Source organism: Callithrix jacchus, chromosome 18, assembly GCF_049354715.1.
Source record: "Callithrix jacchus isolate 240 chromosome 18, calJac240_pri, whole genome shotgun sequence".
Lineage (NCBI taxonomy): Eukaryota > Metazoa > Chordata > Mammalia > Primates > Cebidae > Callithrix > Callithrix jacchus.
In genome coordinates, this window is record NC_133519.1 from 33,965,832 (window position 1) to 33,985,483 (window position 19,652).

General features: G+C 45.4%; 1 long non-coding RNA gene and 1 pseudogene across 3 annotated transcripts in view; both read right to left on the reverse strand.

Annotated features, from left to right (window-relative positions):
* The window catches only part of LOC144580269 (uncharacterized), a 162,400-nt gene extending 148,697 nt beyond the window's left edge, over positions 1-13,703 (reverse strand). For all 3 annotated transcript variants that reach the window (XR_013529562.1, XR_013529560.1, XR_013529559.1), the window contains exon 1: positions 13,565-13,703. This is a non-coding gene — a long non-coding RNA (uncharacterized LOC144580269). The remainder of the gene's footprint in view (positions 1-13,564) is intronic.
* Positions 13,704-15,176: 1,473 nt separating this feature from the next.
* Positions 15,177-19,331, reverse strand: LOC144580124 (dynactin subunit 5 pseudogene; annotated as a pseudogene).
* Between the last annotated feature and the right edge of the window lie 321 nt (positions 19,332-19,652).

The following is a 19,652-nucleotide window of genomic DNA, read 5'->3' on the forward strand; positions in this document are numbered from 1 at the left end:
TTTCAGAACTGGCATCAAATTCTCCTAAATTCAACACCATCTGTAATAAAGTCACACTTTGGCTGGTCGCAGTGGCTCATGCCTGTAATCCCAGAATTTTGGGAGGCCAAGGCAGGCAGATCACAAGGTCAATAATTCGAGACCAGCCTGACCAACATGATGAAACCCCATCTCTACTAAAAAATATAAAAATTAGCCAGGCATGGTGGCAAACGCGGTAATCCCAGCTACTTGGGAGGCTGAGGCAGGAGAATTGCTTGAACTTGGGAGGTGGAGGTTGCAGTGAGCTGAGATCATGCTTCTGCATTCCAGCCTGGGCAACAGAGTGAGACCCTGTCTCAGAAAAATAAAATAAGGTCACACCTTATCCAGTGTCAGCTCACAACAAGCCAACTTTAAAGTATAATCATAACAAGAAGGAATTTTAAAAAAAACAAGCTTCTGATGCTGCCTGCAGCTTGTGGCAGACAGGCTAGCCATTGGGAGCAAGCAGGCCTGTGGTGAGAGGAGACCAGCAATGCTGAACTGACACCTGATTTCCTGTGATTAAATCTATGTAGAACTTTCATCTGCCTCAACCCTTATTTGTTTTGAATCTTTTAAATATTTCTATTAGACTTAACTCTTCCAAGCTGCCTTCCAGGAAAATTGCTGAGAAACTAGAGATGCAGGAGTTCAGAGCCAGGGCCGCTGCATGCTGATGTGAAGCTTATTCTTTGTTTGCCAAACCATTAAGCCTCTGGGAGCCTGCACAGGCCTGCATTAGGCTAGAGGAGGAAGGACCTTTGTTGAATTTGTCTGCCAGCTGAGTCACTTTCTCTAATGTGTGCAAAGGCTTAGTGTGTGCAAATGTCAGCCCCAGACCAGAAGCATTTTAAGAAATATTCTAAAGAGGAGAAATAACCATCATTTATTTGAGTACCTATTATGTGCTCAATCATGTGTTAAGCACTTCACTTGTTTGATATCACTTACTGCTTAAAACTCCGTGGAGTAGATATTGCTATCATTTTATGACGAGACTGAAGCTCAGTGACGTTAATTAATTGGGTCAAGATCACACAGCCAGGAAGTGGTAGAGCCGGTGGGTCAGTGTCACACAAATGCCTAGGCGTTTGGCCACTAAAGCAATTCTGTCTCAACCACTAGTTCTGGTGACCTTCTTCTTGCATATAATCCAAATTGGCACATCCGAACATCTCAGTGGCTCCAAAAGCAAACACGAGAGGAAAAACAACACATCTGTTGAACGTGGGTAGCTGAGGATCTTGAGCTTTGAGTGGGGCCATTTCCCCTTCTCTACCATGTGGGCATCTAATGGTGCCCACCTCTGCGATATTTCCAGAACCCTCATGAGTAATGGGCCACATAATTCAATGAGACTTTACATATGAAACAGGTGGAACTGAAGAGCACTGTCAGAGGGCAAACTAGCAGTTTCCTTTTCCCAGAACATACAGATTTTATGTGAAAAGAAAGAATCCTGGTCCCCCACATGTCCTTCAGGTTATTCCAGCATCATCCACTTGAGCAGGCTCCACCTACAGGTTGCATGAGTACTGGATAGTATCTCCTGATGATTAAGTTGCTTTTCTGGGATAGCGCGATTCGTTTATAGCTCCTTGTCACTAAAGCCGAGAGCCCAGAAGTCGGCGTGTGCGCCCACGGCATTGTGATCAGGTGAGGTTGCCGAGGCAACGGCAGCCGCGCCTGACGTCACTGAGCGAGGACACCTCCGCAGCCACGCGGCCGCGCCTCCCGCGGGCTTCACTGGCCTGTGTCAGGCTTAATTGATTCCCTGAGCTTCTCCAGAACTCCCAGAACTGCCCTCCCACTCCCACCCACCTCAGCAAACACAGGAAGGGAGGAAGCTGCCTTTATGAAAAGGCAAAAAGAAAGAAAGAGAGAGAAAGAGAAAGAAAGAAAAGAAAAGAAAAACGGGGGGGGGGGGTCCTGAATGATCCCCATGCGAATGTATCTGTGACTCTGCGTTGGGACCCAGGGAATGAGAAAATGGATAGCCGTGGGAGACTGGAAGGGGTTTGCCCTCACTCTGTGGAGCAGGAACAACAGAGGCAAATCTGATCAAGAAAGTTAAAACCCCTTTCTCCCCCCACTGCCTTCCTACTTGAAGCCTCAATTAATCTCTGGGCAAAGCCCATCACTCAATTAGTATAACGATTTCTCCCCACAGAAAAAAAGGGTAACCACTGGGCAGGGAGGAGGAAGCTGGAGACCCCCGATGCCATTCTCTCAGACAGCCTACTGCCACCAACAAACGTTTAGCCATCCCCTTCCATGCTGTAAAACTGTTTCGGAGAAGCCTCCCAGCAGCCTCTGCACCCAGGCCCCATGTGACCAGTTCCTACCAGCGAGCAGAAGTGATCTGGGTCATTCTCAAATCAAAATGAGGCCATCTCCACCCTCTCTCGCCTTCTGCCGCCTCAGACTAAGATGGTAAAGCAGGGAGATAGAAGGATCCTGGATCCCTAAGTCACTACAGGTGTCCCTCAGTATCCAAAAAGGGTTGCTTCCAGTACCCCCACTGATACCAAAATCCAGGGATGCTCAAGTTCCTTTTATAAAACAATATAGTATTTGTGTGTAACCTATGCACATCCTCCTATATGGGTTAAATCATCTCTGCATTACTTATAATACCTGATACAATGTAAATGCCATGTAAATGATTATTATACTGTATTGTCCTTTTTCATTTTTTTCAAATATTTTTTATCTATGGTTGGTGGAATCCACAAATGCAGAACCCGTGATACAGAGGGCCAACTGTACATTGAACACAGACATTGGATTGCTTTGTGAGTCAGAAACAAATTCTCTTGTAGTAGGCAACTGGGATTTCAGAGTGTCTCTGTTATGGCAGGTAGCATTAACTTCTACAGCCTTATCACCAGCAAGGTTAAGCCAATGACACATGCCTTGGGCTCAGAGGTGCCAGCACAATTGGGCCATCAACCAAAGCTGAACACAAAACTTACTCTAACTAAAACAAGGCAAGCTACAGCAAGACACCTCAATGTGGCTGTTTCCAGGACACAGGAGAGATATTAGGCAAGAGACAGTCAGAGTAGTCAGTCGAGGCAGGGACGTTGGAAGGAAAATGAATTTGTTGAGGCTGAGGCCTCTGCTCAGTCCTCAGGCCATGTGTGTGTCTCCCTGAGCACACTATAAGCCACTGACACGGAGGCCCTTAGAGCAGCAGCTAGGTATAGAACCTCCCAGGACTGCTGTGTGCAGTTGTGTAAGTCACTGCATAAAGACATGTAGCCAAGAGTGTAAGTGGGGGCTGAAGTACCATGTCCCCTGTTCTTACCAAACCAGGCATTCTGGCTCAGAGTTGAGTTCACCTGAAGGAAAGGCTTAGGACTGCCTCCACCTGATGCTTTTTAAAATGTATTCAAAGGTGCCATTTGTGTCTAACTTTGCACCTGTGGTAACACTTTATACGCTTGGCACAAGGGCAGTGGACTGGTGGTAGCCTTGGCCTTCGTGAGTCTTGTAAGTCCAGGCCACAGAGTTCTCACTTTCAAGCCAGCCTCCACAAAAAGTCACATGCAAAGAAAAAAAACTCTAACAACCAAAATAAAATTGAAAAGCTTGATCCCACAGCTAAAAGAAAAATATACTGTCTCTCTCTCTCTCTATCTCTTTCCTCCCTATCCCTTTTCTCAACCCAGAATCTCCTCCATGCTTATCTAAATCCACTTTCCCTTCCTGCAAGGGAAAAGACAGGAGTGCTCTTTGTTTCAAAGGGCTAGAGAAAGGCACCATAAATTTCACTCCTGGAGGCCTTGATGTGCTGCTAGAGACCAGAACAGGTACAAAGCAGGCCAGCAGCAATGGAGACCAGGCCCAGAGCAGCTGATGGGAGAGAAACTGGGAGACAAGCATTTGGGGGAAGGCTACAAGGAGGACAAAGACAAGTGAGATTCCAAAAACAATGTGTCAGAGATGCAACAGAGGATGAGCTCATTATGACGACAGGGTTCTCCCACAGAAGACAAGTAAGACTTTTAAAGGAATGAAAGAGAACTTACACAGAGGCCCATGTAAGGAAATATCAATATTTCTTGCAAAATTAATCACTGAACAAGAATCATCATTCATAAATGACAGGGATTTTATAGGAAATTGGCACAACTTTTTCTGAAAGGCAATTTGGTTCTCTCTATCAAAAACTTAAATATTCAAACCTTTTGATCTAGCAAGTCCATTTCCAGGAACTTAGGCAACAGAAGGATTCCAACACTGGAAATGTCTAGAGAAACCTGTGCAGAGGTGCTCATGGTTAATAAAACATGCACTTTTTAGGTGTATTTCCTGTGAAATGTTGTCAGTCTTTTTTACGAGAAACTATGCATCTGTGAGGTGACTTAGTTAGAAATCAAGGTGCTATCTGACCTCATAAAGGAACCAAGACCTGATATTTAACTAACTGTTTCTAAACTGATCTTCACCACTAGACTTGAAGCCCTAGTCACTATTCATTTTCAGACCTGTTTCAGAGCCGGGTATATAGTGGGTGCTCAAGTGCTCTGTGTTATATGAATTCATTATTTAAGCATGCTTGGTTCAAATTTAGTATCTCACCTTCGTTAGGACAGAATTCTAGAAGCAGAGTCAGTGGATATGTGTTTTGTGCCCGATTGATCTGCTACTATCAGCTGTGTTCTGACTCGCCTCTCTGTGCAGTTGCTGGTTGAGGAAGAGGCAAATGAAGGGGTTCAGGAAAGGGAAAAAGCAGAAGAATATGGTTAGCAATTTAAGTTCTCAAGATCAAATAAGTTGGGATTTTTAGCTTGTTTTCCCTACCTTGACCTCTTGAAATTATATGCAGCCTATTTCTCGGGAAAAGGTATATGGTTTTCATGACCTTCTCAAAGAATTCAGGTCCGTGACATTCCAAAGTAAACATGATTAAGAATCACTAAACCAAGGGATTTTTTATGCAAAAATGAAACATGATTAGACAACTGTGCCAAGAAGTAATATTCTAAAGGTGATAGAGAAACTAGTGAGAAAAGGCCACCGTCACAAACAGACCTACAAATGACTGTAAAATAACTCACACTGATGTTCCAATTTTCCCTTCATAACCCTTTAATATGCTACTTCAAAGCATTACAACCTAAAAGGAGATTTATTACAATACCTACTCAGCTCATAAACTTACCTTAACATTGTTATATGTCCTAACTGATTGCGAAAAGTCATTTTCTGACTTTTAAAAAAACTAAAATGGAAAGAAAAATCTCAGAAACTGACAAACTGAATGTATAGAATATCACCTATAAGAAAACGTAACACGTGATGTGTCACTACACCTTCCGCCTTAATCACAAAAGTGTTACTCAGATACTTTCAGGTAGGCAGTCAAAAGCAGCTGATTTGCTGTGACAGCATTTCATTCAACTTAGCAAGTGAAGGAGGAACGCTATTCATTCACTTCCTAAATCCTCAGAATACCGGATTCTCCCCATCCAGCACAACCACTGTTATTTTACCAAAACAGCGGTCAATTTAGCCTCAACTTCTTTGCTTTTACAAAGCTCTGCTACTGGCCAGTTTGATTACCTTTCAACGTGTCTTTAGTGTTCCTGATATTTTGTAATGAACCAAAGTTAGATATAACAGAAAGAAATTTTCGGAAATTTGCCCTAATATGTGTATTCACTACATACCAATATTAAATTAACTATTGTGTTCCCAGTGCTTTTCTACTATAAAGGAATAGATAAGATGGCTTTTCCTGAGACAGAACTTTTCACCTCCCTCTACTTCTTATCCTCCCATCACCCTGTTGGCTCCCATCCTTACCACTGACCTACAAGTTAACAAGTAGCTATGTCTGAAGCCACCTAGACCTCTTCCCAGGAAGATAACAGAATCACCAATACCTCTTGTTAGCACTTATCTGCCTGCTTCGTCATGCTAAGTGTTATAAAAAACAAATTCATCAGATGCAGCACTGGTCTCTAGATGTCTACCAGTGAAGCAGAGAAAAATCTGTACTTGCATACAAGAGACGTCTGAGTATAGAATGGCAGAAGGAGAACTGACCTGGGGCACAGTACTCAGTTGAGAAATTGCAATTTAGTTTGACATCAGTTGAGTGATACAATAGTTATTAGAGAATAAATAAGTACACGCATATAGCCTTTGCATTTTATAATATGTTAAGGCTGCTTTTAAGATCAAGCACTGCTGCCTAGGACTTGTAAAATGGAGGTGGCCTAGGCCAGTGGAGCAAATACTGAACTGTGCGTTCAAACACTGGGGCTCTGAGTCATTCAACTTCTGAGTTCTTGTCACTTTATCTCTTCCACCTATAATGGTGGTGACCCCTAAAGTCCTGATTATGGACTCTCTTTGTACTACCTCAGTCTTTCCTCTCTCATGACATTGGACAGAGTGGGAGGCTGGGAGACCTAAGGAGGCACTGAAGCAGCTGCACAGCCTGATACCTGGGGCATATAATAGCAGAGAGCCCAGTGGTATTGATTTGGTTGAGAAGTACTCAGTCCAGAACCAAGGTGCCAAACCCAGCCAGGAAAGCTTGAGAGGAGGAGCGGATGTGGAGCCAAAATATCCGAACCATGAGGACTAATGCAGGATGATTAGGCTGGTGCTTGTTGTGCATATCGTGTAACTCCAGGGGGCACCATTTTCTCATAATCATTTTAGATTTCTATAGCTATTTTTGCAAAATTGTGGAAGATATCAGAAAAGTATCTTGAGGAAGGATGCTATTTTCTATACCGTACTGGGTTTCAACCTGGACTAGCTGACAAGCCTGAGATAGCGGGATGAGATGAGCAAGCCCAGCCCCAGGGCATGGCTCAAGGTTGAACTCCACCAAGGCTTTGGGAGCCCAGCCTGGAAGCACACACTTCCACGGTTACAACTATCACCACTTCGAGGTGTTGCCCAAATCTCTACCCCTAAACCCAACCTCTTACCACCTGCTCCGTAAGACCATCCAGAGATTCTCTATTCAGCTCAAAGCACCGTACTCTACTCCTCTTCTTCCAATAAAATAAGCTCCACCTTCTCACTTCCCACTTCTGTTGAAGGCCTCATAGTTCTTTCATTGCTCAAGTCTGAAATCCTGAAATCGGCTTGGAGTCCTTCATCCTTCCTCCACTTCGGTATTCATCCAGAGACCATGCCTCTTCCTTCGACGGACTCTTGCATCTATCCCCTCATTCCCAGACCTCCTGCCACCACGCAATTCAAATACTCATCTCCTCTCATCTGAACTACACAGTATCTTCCTAGCTGGTCTTCAGAGCACCAATCTTCCTGCTTTGCTATATGGTGAACAGGGCTGGCTAATTGTCCTAAAATACTGCTCTAAACATCACTTTCTGCCCCCAAACTTCACTGACATCTTCCTGCTTACTGAATCAAAATCAAACTGCCCCCAAAAGCCACAACACCACAATTCCCCCTCCCATGTAGGCAACACTCAGCAATACCAAAATCGTTTCTTTTCCACAATTAACCAACCAGTGACCTGGGGGAAACTATCTCTAAGCCTCAATTTCCTCACCTGTTAAATGGGGATATTAACAGTACTACTCTTAGAGCCATCGTGAAGACTAAATACAGTAAGATATGGGAAGTGATCAGCATGCTGCATAACTGTTGGTGTTGATGATGATGATGAAGACAGTCTCCCGGAAACAGCCTTCAACAGGCTTCATTTAACCTCTGACTCACGATTGTTTTATTTTATACTATATTTCAACCACATTCACCAGCTATTAGGCCCAACAAATGCATTTAATATAGTCACTTGTTTTTCAGTCCCCCTCTAGCTTCTGCAAACCTGCCTTTTCTAGCACTCAAGAAATGGAAGCTTCTTGGACAGCAGTGAAGTAATGAGGAGTCCAGTCCACTTATCTTAACACTTTGACCAGACACTTTCTTTCATGTAAAAAAAAACATCCAAACCAGGCAAGGCTCATGCCTACAATCTCAACACTTTGGAAGACCACGGCGGGCTGATTGCTTCAGCTCAGGAGTTCAAGACCAGCCTGGCCAACATGGCAAAACCCTCTACAAAAAAATACAAAAATTAGCCGGGTGTGGTTGTGCACACCTGTTGCTACTCAGGAGGCATAGGTGGAAGCCTCATTTAAGCCAAAAATGTAGAGGTTGCAATGAGACAAGATCACACCGCTGCACTCCAGTCTGGATGACAGAGCAAGACTCTGTCTCAAAAAAGAAAAATTTTTTTCCAAACCAAATTTTCATTAGAGAAGCAAGGAAGACATTTTGTCTCAATTCTTGAAAATGTAGGTCTTACTTTCCAATAAAATTTAACTATGTATTTCTAAGAGTAAAATATGATTCTTTTAAGAATGAAATAGACACTTAAAATAGTTGAAAAACAAACTGTGTTCCCAGAGTATAAGAATTGGAGTGATAGAGTGAAAAGAACATGAAATTCAAGTTTAGATAGCTCTTGGATACAATACTAGCTTTTCTACTCCCTAGCTTAAGCTCTGCTCAAGAGAATGGGAGCTTGAGTGAAAATCAAATGACACGCGTCCAATCTGGATGCCGTCCTCACTAGGAAATCACTCTCTGAATCTCACTGTCCTCCTCAGTAAAGTGGAGGTAATCATACCCACTCTGCAGGCTGTTGTGAAAAGTAAGTGGCACTATCTGTAAGAACCCAACAGAGAGCCCGGCTCAGGTTCCATGAGGGTCTGCTCTGCCCATACCACCTGCCCACGGTAACTGCTGTGGCTTAAAGAATACCTGTTGCTAGAGAATGGGCTTTGCTTTCAAGCATGTATAGCTGTTTCCCCAGACTGCACATGCTGGGAGTTAAAACAAGAGTGATGGCAAGGTTTGGCCATTATTAGTATTATTAGTATTAGTCTGTTTGGGCTACCTACCATAGCAAAATTCCATAGACTGAGTGACTTAAACAACTGAAATTTATTTTCTGTTCTGGAGGCAAGGAAATCCAAGATCAAGGCACTAGCCAGGCAGGTTTTATTCTGAGGCCTCATCTCCTTGGCTTATAGACAGCCACCTTTTCACTGCGTGGTCACTAGATCCCTCCCCAGTGCCTGTGGGAGGGGAGAGAAAGAATGAGCTCTCTGATGTCTCTTCTTATAACGCCACTAATCCCATCAGACCATGGCCCTACCCTCACAACCTTATCTAACCATAGTTCCTTCTCAAAAGCCCCATCTCCAAATATCATCATATTGAGAATTGTGGCTTATAAATTTGGGGACATAAATTGTAGCATATAAATTTGGGGGACAAGGAGGGCACAAACATTCATTCCTAAGCATTACTTGACACTGCCCTTATTCATCATTACAGAATCTAAACCTCCCTCCTGAGTTAATATATCTATGGGGGAAGTCCCAAAGATATGTCTCCATGTGCCCACAAAAGAGTCCTCTTGGCCACCACATGGCACCAGCCATTTTTCTTCTCCCCTGCTGCAATGCCTGACATCTCTGAAACTCAAAGATGCTGCCAAAGCACAAAGTCTCCACGGACACCATGGGAGAAAAGCCTCCAGCATGGCCAAGACCACGGCCTCCTGCTGCTGTTTCCTCTGAATCTGCAGTGCCAACCCCAAGAAGCTGCTCCTGGTGCCAGAGCTACAGATGTGCCGATGCCTCCCACCCCACCACAGCCAGAGCCCCGGTGTCCTGAGAGTAATGCAGCAGAAGCCCTTCCACCTTTGGGCTGAGCTGTCTCAGAGATTTCAGACAAGTTTCCTTTTCTTCACTATTCAGTGGAGCACTCTGTTCACTGCACACAGTGTGGCTCTTGCAGGTGCCCAATAAACATTGTTTAACATGCGGAGGCCTGAGCTAGCGGGAGTCCTGCAGGATGAATACTATACTCCAAACTGTCCTTTATCTCTGATTCCAAGTCATTTTTCTTAAAAAAAAAAAAAAAAAAAAAAAAAAAAAGCTTGTATCTCTCCCCTGGGGAGGACAAGTAGGTTCCCCAAACCAGAGTTTTCCAACCAGCATGCTGCAGATAGGTCACTGATAGGCCAGGAGATATCCTTTCCCTGAAGTCTCCAGAGTTGCTAGGCTGGCCCTGAAGGTCAAGAGTCACAGAGCCAGGCCCTATGCAGGCAGCAGCCCCTCAGTTGACCTCAGTGTGGCATACCATGGCGATCATTCTCTATGTAGAGCATGAACAGGAGGAGCTTGAGAAACACGTCCTCAGGCTGAAAGAACCCCAGCAGGCCCTTCTCTCATTCTGTCATGTCTGGACCCTAGGACAAGCTCTGCTTAGATTCAAGATGCCCTCCCTACCAAGAACTTGTGAGTGCAGCATCATCTGAGTCTGCACCCTCATTTCTACACATGCGCTGGAGCTCACCCCTTCTTTTGTTTCCTTCACACATCTCTCAATCTTGTCCTCAACTGTTTTCTCAATAGCTTGGCCTCTTCATTTGGACCCGACCCCTGTCCCAGCCAATTGGTCCCCATTCTGCTGCCCCATCCCCATTGTTGCATCTTCGAGAACAGTAATTTACTGTCGTACAGATGTTTGAGTGGAATTCCTTAAAATTGAGTGCAAAGAAGAAAGAGACTTTGTGTTTGGGGGCAAATTTTTAGCAGAACCCACAAGCTTTGCTACTATTAAAAGCCATACTATAAAATCAAATGCTGCTCAATTAATATTTTTAAGCAAATGAATGCATTAACTAATCAGCATCCACGAGAAAGAGAGCTGAGAGGGAAATTATGCATAAGTGCAATTCTTCTGGTCAAGTAGCTCTTATGGTCGATAAAAAGGAGGGTGGAAAACATTTCTGTGTGAGGAAAAACAGTGGGTACCTCACCTGCCAGGAAGCACTTGAAATTCACTCTTTTAACTTTTTTTTTTTTTTTAAGATGGGGTCTTGCTATGTTGCCCAGGCTGGTCTTGAATTCCTGGGCTCAAGCGATCCTCTTACCTCGGTCTCCTCTTAAAAATGCTGGGATTACAGCCATGAGCCACTGCACCGGGCCCACTCTTTTAACTTTCAAGTCTGACAGCTCCTTAAATGCAACTAGGTGATAATTTCCCTACAGAACAGTGTTACTTCCCTAACTAAAACTTGCCTTAGTTTGTTTCACTCATTCCTCACTAAACTGTGGGAAATAAGAATCAAACATCTCTCTCCCAATTATCTTGCAAATAGAAAGAAGATGGCACTCCTTCTTTCAAAAAAGAAAGGGTTGCTTCCTGCTATATATGATTTGCTGTATGTAGATTGATCGATTTTGAAAAAAGAGGTTTACATGCACAAGGAAAGAAATTGAAGGGGAATGTTTCCCCAGAGGGTTCAATGGAGGTATTTTTGCACGTGTACAGGTGGATTCGACATTACCACAGCATGATATTTTCAATTTCTTTATAGGAGTTATTTGAAAGCAATAGGCACTGTACTCTCTGGGGACAGAAGCACCCCCAAGGCCAATTCCTGCCCTCAGCTTAGCTTCACAGACAGAGTTCCCATCATGACCCTATGTAGCACTTGACAATTCAGTGAGATTAAAAAGGAAGGAAGGAAGAAGAGAACTGTGGAGGTTAGCAGTAACGGGAATTGGAAGCATTTTGCAGCCACCATTGCATAAAGCCCTCTTCCCTGGCTCTTCTCTCCTAGTGACCACAGTCCCCATGCTCAGGGTTAGGAGGTCCTCTTGAACAGAAACTCCTTTCTGATATTTCACTCTTCACCATTCATTCCTTTGACATCATTAAAGCTTTTTTTCTAGACTCTCTCTGAAAATGCAAATATCCCAGACGGAAAAGTTGAAGAATATGCTAAGGAATCAAGGTTTCAGTGAGATAGAAAATTATACCAGTCCTACTATTTCCACGGTAATTTATAGTTGATTAAGCACTTTTGCAGGCATGGCCGCATTTGACTGTTATTAACAAGCGTATGACTTAGAAACGCTGGACATGCTTTTGGTATTATCATTTCCATTTTACATAAGAGACTCCTGAGAACCAGAAGTACTGACCCCACACTCCTATCCTATGCAAGTCAAAGGGCTGACTGCAGACTCAAAACCAGATTTCTGCCTCTCCAAGAATGGAGCTGCCCCAGAGTGATTCTCACTCTTTCCTCTCCCTTGCCTCTCCTGCTCTCCACACTGATCAGTCCCCAAGTTGTGCCTGGGTCCCAAGTCCAGAGACCCTCACCAATTTCCTGCCCCATTTTCCTGAAGTCAGGCAATTGCCTAAAGGACCCTGGATCCTGTCCTTCCTTCTCTACCCTGCACCAGCAACTCCACTCTATACAATTCAACAATAACAAATATTTATTGAGCAACCTACTGTGTGCCAGGATCTAGGCATTCGGATGCAGCATGGTAGGATGAGATCCAAAGGTCCTTTCTCCCAATCAGGACTCTCTTGCCTGGTTACCCACCAGAGTGGTATGGATCTTCATTTCAGTGGTGAGGGTGTTAATAATGCCTAGGAGTTACTGGAGAACTTACAGTGTGTGATCAGCTATTCTCAGCATTTGACTTATGCTAATTCATCCAGTCTTTATAACAGCCTGATGAAGTATTAGTCACATTTAACAAAACTGAGACAGAGCGAGATTGCCTAGTAAGACTGCACACCTAGTAAGAGGCAGAGCAGAGGCAGACAGAGGAAATTGGCTCCCAGTCCATACCCTCATCTCTTAGGCAAAGCTGAAAACTGGTGGAAGCAGTGGAAAGAGAAACAACCTTTAATCCAATAAGTATTAATGTAATACTTCTCTGTGCTCAGGCCAGGGATAGAAATGAATGTAAGTGCCTCATGGAAGGAGCTTCTGTTCTCCACCTTTTTTCAAAGACAAGGCCCACCCATGCGAATACATCTCCAGCAGGAGGGAGGGCCCCAGACCTCCAAATTTATTGTTCATTTGCCCACTCTGTGTGCACGCCCTTGAGCTGGCCCTGCCTCTCTGATCACCACTAATGCTGGGCCCTGATTCCCAATAGTCTCCCAAAGCCTCCTTGGTCTGATAACACTTGGCTCTGTGTCTCCGACTCAACTCAGCATGCACTCTGAGACCCATTTCTGATCTTCAGCTCTCAGCCTTCACACTCCCTGACTCGGGTAATAAGTCAACCCTTCCTAAATTAACCTGCACCTTCCCCCACCTGGAAGTGGGTTAAAATACTAGTTCAGACTTACTACCTTCCAGCACAATATGCATACTTGACTCACATTTGTCTCTTTGATTCACTTTCCTTCATTTATCCCTTCCACAAATAATGTGCACCCAGTATGGGCTAGGCAAATATAACATACTTTACATGCATTGTCCCTTTAAATTCTCCCAAGGACACCATTAGGTTTCTACTACCTCCATTTTACAGATGATAAAGCTGAGCTCTCAGCATTTTTATCAAATTCTCCAGGAACCAGAAGAATTTGCTATCCATGAGCAACTTGAGGCAGGCCTACCTTTGACCTTCCCGCCCTAGCCCTTAAACAGGCACTCAGCAGACATTCGTTAAGTTGCGCTGGATTAAGGGCACCGTGTGCGGCCTACCTCCTGATGACCCCCAGTGGAGATCTTGCTGTTCTTGGGACCTCTCTTGTTCATATTCACCCGGTAAAAATCAGCCTGGACGTCTCCTGCATTATCAGCAGCCACCAGACACAGTATCCAAGCTTTGCAAACTAGGAATGATTAAAAATTTAGCTCTTGCCACATCTCTGACAGAACAGAACCAAAAGCAATCATCTGACGTTAGGGGGTGCCACACACAAGCAATGAGGACCTTTGCCAGCCCAGCTTCCTCTTGAGGAGGTGTGAGCTTTCGGCCTGGGCACCTGGAAAAATAACATACCTGATAAGTGCTCTTTTCTTTCCCCTGGAGGCCTTGACAGCTGTCAGCTCTGTTCAGACAGATCCCAACCATAATGAACCAGTAACAGGCCCTTACTAAGTCATCAGATCCCTGGGGGATGCCATGTGCCAGGGGAGACCACCCAGAGACTCTGATCCCGAGGCAGAGGCCTTCCTGGAGGATTTTAGCCCAGGACTTTGGCCAAACACCAGCGCACTAAAACTCAGGCCTGACCTGATTGCAGGGTTTAGGATTCAGAGCCAATTGACCAAACACCCCCAAAGCTAAAAGCAAATGGTTTTCTGAAGACAGTGGTTCTTGCTGTTTCCTCTTAGGACTCCATTAATAAAATAATAATCAAAATAAAGTCTCATTAAAAGAACATATTTAGTGCTCGCTTCAGCAACAAATATACTAAAAAAAGAACATATTTAGAACAATCATTCCCTTCAGCAGGTTGTAATTCCTGTAACTCTCAGGGAACAGCTTTGGGATCTGCATAGCGACTCCCACGCAGGACACAATCTGTCTGTCTAAGAGGGAATGAGTCAGCCTGCAGCAGGAGGGAGGCAGTCTGCAGCATCCTCCCCATGGAAACTCCACAGCCAACCTGGGTTTTCTTACAAGATGAGCTTTTAACCCAATAAGCAAGTCACTTCTTTCTGTTTCTGAAAGAGGAGTGTCTCAGAGGCTTCCTTATTATAAAGGAAGTGTCCTGTCTCAGAAGCCACCGTCCCTCTCCAGTGCAGGACTGATGCCCACTCAACTCTTCCCCAGTCCGGGTTTGCAAAATGCAAAACTCTGTATATACTTTTGACCTCTCCTGTCTGTCGGTCCCTCACGCCGTCAGTATTTCCAGCTATAGATCTGATTTTGCAGGACTTCCTGATGTGCACTGCAGACATTTTGAGTATGAATTGCATGCTAAGCCCTGTGTTAGGTGTTAGTAATTTAGGCTGTGAAAGGTAAACCGCAGGATCTTCCTGGGTCAGGCCCAGTTGGTCATTATTCCTTTATCTTCCTTCCCCTCAGAAACAAGATAGGCCTTATAGCTGAAAAGACAAAGCTGAACACTGGCACGTCAGCCCTGGTTGTAGAATTTCTGCCTTCACCCAGCCCGCTCGGCTCTCTGCATTATTCTCCCTAGAGGCTCTGCCCCAGGAGCAGAGCCACAAGCAAGGGGCCAGGCCGCCTCTGTGTGGCCAGAACCCAGAACTGAGCTTGAGAAGCTCCTCTTTCATGATGACTTATACCTGACAGAGGAGCTGATTGGACACGCAGGGGTCATCATCTCCTGTATCCCCTTGCTGCTCAGGGTGTTCCCTCATGTCCAGTCAAGATGTTGCTTCTCCTCCCTATTCTGCCTTCATGGGGAACGATGCCCCAAGCCCCTCCTGCTTGGGGCATACTGATGGAGTTCTCTGCCATCAAGGGTGTGTAGATTCGTGCTGCGCCTTCCTCCTCTGCCCCATGACCTCCTGCTTTCTGTCCACCTGACTTTTCCCAGTGCTTTCTACTGTAGCCCTCAAGAAGCACGTGGATCAGTGACACATCATTCTGATTTGATCGTCCCTCCTCCATTTCCTCAGTCAGCTCTGTTCCTTTCTCCTAAACACCCACAAATGTGCATCTATTCCAGCAGCTAAAAAGCCTCAGTATGCACCAGGCTCTCCAGTCTACACTGTAAAGGAAGTAACTGCCACTTCCAGAAGCAGAGACAGCAGTGTCTTCTGGCTAGCTGAAGATGATGATTATCTTCTTACAGTCCCACCCTTTTCAAGGGCAGCTCTTCACTTTCCTTAACTGGCCCAGGTCTTCCCTCACTGTGGCCAGAGTTGTCATTCTAACATTTCTTTTATTTTTTAACCATCTCCAAATGATTCTTTATTGAACACCTGCTATGGCTATGCAACGTCCTCTCCTTGTCCTCTAATCCGGGCTCAGGCACCCCTGCCAGGAGGATCCTCAGAAGGCACCTCCCAAGAGTGCTGAGAGATTGGGAAGAAGGTAAAAGACAGCAGGGAGAGGGAGGAAAGGGAAGACAAGAGCAAAAGAGAAGAGGCCTAAACTGTACATGCTTTTACTGCCCAGTACCTGAGGGAATGTGTTCCTTTTCTGGGTCCATGATGGGGCGTAGCTATTTTTTGTTTGTTTGTTTGAGACCGAGTCTCGCTCCATCGCCCAGGCTGGAGTGCAGTGGCCTGATCTCGGCTCACTGCAACTTCCACCTCCTGGGTTCAAGCGATTCTCCTGCCTCAGCCTCCCGAGTAGCTGGGACTACAGGCACTCGCCGCTACGCCGGCTAATTTTTTGTATTTTAATAGAGACAGGGTTTCACCATATTGCCCAGGCTGGTCTCGAACTCCTGAGCTCAGGCAATCCGTCCGCTTCGGCCTCCCAAAGTGCTGGGATTACAGGCATGAGCCACTGAGCCCGGCCAGGGGCGTAGCTTCAATAGCAAGAATTTTCCGGGCACCATGGACCCCCCCCTCCCATCTCTCTCCATCCGGGAGATTCAACAGTTTATGTTTGAATTTCACGGGCGCGGGAAGAAACCAAAAGTCAGTCACTCCAGCGGAAGTTCTAAGGAACGCCTTTCATTGGCCCAGGGCCTGGGAGATGGTGGGGGTTCCTCCCAGGATAAAAGTCCATGCTCCCTCACCTGTGCCGGATTTTCAACTTTCTGGAATCCCCTCCCACATAGTGGGCTCTCCCTCCGGGATTTTCCCCCCGGAATCCCCTTCCACACTCTTCGTGGAAGCCTTTCTCCTTTCTTTCTCTTCTCTCTACCTAAATAAAATCACCTTTCTGCAACATTTTTTGGGTCCGATAATTCACTTTTCGAGAGCGTATGGTGCAGCTGAAGCGGCCCCACCACTTATTCTTTAAGAGGTTGGAGGACAAGGACCCACAACATCCAAGAAAAAACCCGGTCACACACCCATTCATCCCTTCTTCTGTTAAAATCATCCGTCCATCACAACCACCAGTACCACCCCTCAGTCTCTGCGGGTGCATGCCAGCCCTGTCCACTCAGTGCCTTTCATCTTCCTGGTCACAGTGATAACTTGAGGCTGGATACCTTCCTCATCTGGACCAATGAGAACCAAATCCAGCAGTTCCGTCATCAAAGGGGAGAGCTTTTTACCAATACCTGGTGCTGAGGGGCCACATCGTGAAGCCTGAGAATAAAGCCAACTCAAAGGAAAGCAGAGCTGAGAGCCCAGGAGGCAGATCCCTGTTTGGAGTCCTGGGATGCAGCGCGTAGCCCAGTCTAGCCCAGCCTTTTTAGCTACACGAGCCATTAAATTCCCTCTGCCCCAACCTCACTGGAAAAAGTCCCAGCCAAGGTTCTTCCCATCTGGTTGTTCTTCTGGAAGTATTCTGAGGACAAGGTGATTTTCTTCTCGAGGATTATAAAAGTAATTGTGTGGTGACAGACTGTTCCTAGGTCCCTGGGGTGAGAGACAAGAGTCCAGCTGGCCTTTCCAAGGATACACACGACTGTCAACACATCTTCAAATACATCAGCACACAATTCTAAACTCCCATTGTTTGTATTAGCTACTGTTTTTGTCTTCCTAGCACCTTGTTTTGGATGGAGAAAAGGTCATGACCTACACTGGATTAATCACGTGGCCAAACACACATGGCCACAGTGACCGATCCAAGAGAGCATGGGACTCACAACAAACAATTGAGAATGTTGGGAGTTTTCCAAATTAGAACTGGACGGGAAGAAACCGTTAATTCAGGGCCTCCTGAGTGAAGGAGGACTCAGGTCTGGAGCTGACAGCTGTCATTGCTGCATGAAGAAGGCTCACATGCAGCAGGAGAAAAGGAAGCAACGCAGAGGCCTGTGTGAGTTTGCTTGTTGCCTCCCAATGGCCTTTCTCCCCTCACTCCTTTTTATTAGCAGAATCTCCTTCCTCAGAGTGTTGGCTGTCCAAGTAGAAACTACATCTACAGCCTCCCTTGTTGCTAACCGTGGTCACATGGCGAGACAGTAGAAACCTGGGTGCCTGATGATATCATGGAACCAGCCATTTGCCCGGCCAGGACCAGCTGACTATCTCTGCACTGGTAAGGGAGAGAGAAATAAACTTCCATCTTGTCTGAGCTATGCGGTTTTAATGTATAAACGTTTTTTTAAAAATGACGAACTAGAAAGGAGTTCTAGATGGAACTAGTGGAAATGATTACATACAGCTGTTTTGTTTTACAAACCCTAGAAACGGACATTAAGTCAGGATGGCTCCTGCTAAATTCTAACCTTCAAGTCTGAACTGTTCTGCCCTATTCACTTACAGACAGAGCACTAAGCAAGGCCAACCTTCTCAGCCCCTCACTTCTAAATCTTCCTTCTAAGCTAAGAAGTCAGAGCAGAACCAGGAAGGGTTGTGCTATTGGCCAGAAGGAGATAGTAAGAACAGCCCTAGCAGCTTCATTTACTCCTGGGGCTCTGTCCCCACAAACTGATTTTAAGAGCCCTTCATATATATATATATATTTGTGTGTGTGTGTGTGTGTGTGTGAATGGGCTCCTAATACAGATGTTTTTGTGTGAATTGTGGAGTTTATGGCAAATACAGGGTAGGCTGAATGGTTCCAGGGCAGGGAGCAAGAGTTCACAAATATGGTGTCTTCAATGAAATAAGGTATGTACCTTGAGGCAAGGAGTAACCATCGAACTAATGCATCCACATGAGAGACTCAAATCTAACACTTGGCAAAAGTATCATCTGGGATGCTGAGGTCCCCACTTTTAGTGAAAGCCAAAGGCCCTAGGTCAAAATGGTAAAAAGTCTTTGACTAACTACCCTAGGACAGCTAAGGTCCTTTTAGGAAGAAGAGAGAGAAACACTAATCACCCCTCCCTTCAAGTTTTAACAGCCAACAGGAATCTGGGCTCTGAAAAGTCACAAACACCTTTTCCCAGGATTATGAGCAACTGCAACAACTGGCCAGATGTGTTAGCAGCAGAAAAGATGGGCATTACCTGCATGAGCATCCTGGGCAGCCTGAGAAGACAGTGACCAGTGGGGCCACAGTTTCTGGAGATAATACTGCGTCATCAAGAATTCTGCAGCAGTCTTTCAACACACACCAGCACCCAGTCACCCAGCTCTTGCCAACATAGGAACCAATCTGAGCTGCGTTGACCATATAATCTTCCTCAATAAAGACATGGTCCCCAATATGTAAAGGAAAGAATGCAACACCTTTGCTGAATGTCTTGAATGGTGGCCTTATGACACTACAACTTTTCACAACACCATGGCGTCCAACTCTTACGTTTGCCAGATCCGCTAGGATAATACAGTCATTCGTCACAACAGTCTTGCCATTGAGAACGATGGTCTAGATTCCACACAACACTGACCGGCAACTGACTTTGTTCCCAGACGCTGCCTCGATGTACTCAGACTTGTTGTAGAGCAGCTCACCCAACTCCACGGCCACCATCTCCCTCCCTCAGCCCTGGATCCCGTCAGTCAGTCGGTTGGTCTTTCTGAGATCCTGCCATTCCAGCGTTTCTATCTGGCCACAGCATTTCTCTGCTGAAACCCTTAAATGAGGCCACATAGCCCAGGGGCTGTGCTCAAATGCCTGGTCTCTGAGGCTGGACTACCCGGTTTCAGTCCTGACTCTCTCGTTTCTAGCACAGGTTTCTCATCTGTAAAATGGGGATACTAATAGCTCCTGTCTCTTAGAGTTGCTTTAAAAACTGATTGAGGTCGTGGAGTAAGCATCTGTAAACACTTACTCTTCTCCACTCTTCACTAT